Source organism: Camellia sinensis, chromosome 6 (genome assembly GCF_055761805.1).
Source record: "Camellia sinensis isolate YWXY chromosome 6, ASM5576180v1, whole genome shotgun sequence".
In the NCBI taxonomy this organism is placed as follows: Eukaryota; Viridiplantae; Streptophyta; class Magnoliopsida; order Ericales; family Theaceae; genus Camellia; species Camellia sinensis.
Genome location: NC_138966.1, coordinates 8,426,589 through 8,427,856, shown reverse-complemented (window position 1 = coordinate 8,427,856; position 1,268 = coordinate 8,426,589).

Genomic DNA, 1,268 nt, shown 5'->3' with positions numbered 1-1,268 from the left:
CGGATTCTACTGCACAGTGGCAGATATTTAAATACGGGGTTTCCGTACCATTTCTTGCGCATTACGGTTCGAACACTCGAACACCAATACGGATTCTCCTGCACAGTGGCAGATATGTAAATACGGGGTTTCCTTACCATTTCTTGCGCATTACGGTTCGAACACTCGAACACCTATACGGATTCTCCTGCACAGTGGCAGATATGTAAATATGGGGTTTCCGTACCATTTCTTGCGCATTGCGGTTCGAACACTCGAACACCTATACGGATTCTCCTGCACAGTGGCAGATATGTAAATACGGGGTTTCCGTATCATTTCTTGCGCATTACGGTTCGAACTCTCAAACACCTATCCGGATTCTCCTGCACAGTGGCAGATATGTAAATACGGGGTTTTCGTACCATATGTTGCGCATTACGGTTCGAACACTCGAACACCTATACGGATTCTCCTGCACAGTGGCAGTTATGTAAATACGGGGTTTACATACCATTTCTTGCGCATTACGGTTCGAACACTCGAACACCTATACGGATTCTCCTGCACAGTGGCAGATATGTAAATACGGGGTTTCCTTACCATTTCTTGCGCATTACGGTTCGAACACTCGAACACCTATACGGATTCTCCAGCACAGTGGCAGACATGTAAATACGGGGTGTCCGTACCATTTCTTGCGCATTACGGTTCGAACACTCGAACACCTATACGGATTTCTTGCACAGTGGCAGATATCTAAATACAGGGTTTACATACCATTTCTTGCGCATTACGGTTCGAACACTCGAACACCAATACGGATTCTCCTGCACAGTGGCAGATATGTAAATACGGGGTTTCCTTACCATTTCTTGCGCATTACGGTTCGAACACTCGAACACCAATACGGATTCTCCTGCACAGTGGCAGATATGTAAATACGGGGTTTCCTTACCATTTCTTGCGCATTACGGTTCGAACACTCGAACACCTATACGGATTCTCCTGCACAGTGGCAGATATGTAAATATGGGGTTTCCGTACCATTTCTTGCGCATTGCGGTTCGAACACTCGAACACCTATACGGATTCTCCTGCACAGTGGCAGATATGTAAATACGGGGTTTCCGTACCATTTCTTGCGCATTACGGTTCGAACTCTCAAACACCTATCCGGATTCTCCTGCACAGTGGCAGATATGTAAATACGGGGTTTTCGTACCATATCTTGCGCATTACGGTTCGAACACTCGAACACCTATACGGATTCTCCTGCACAGTGGCAG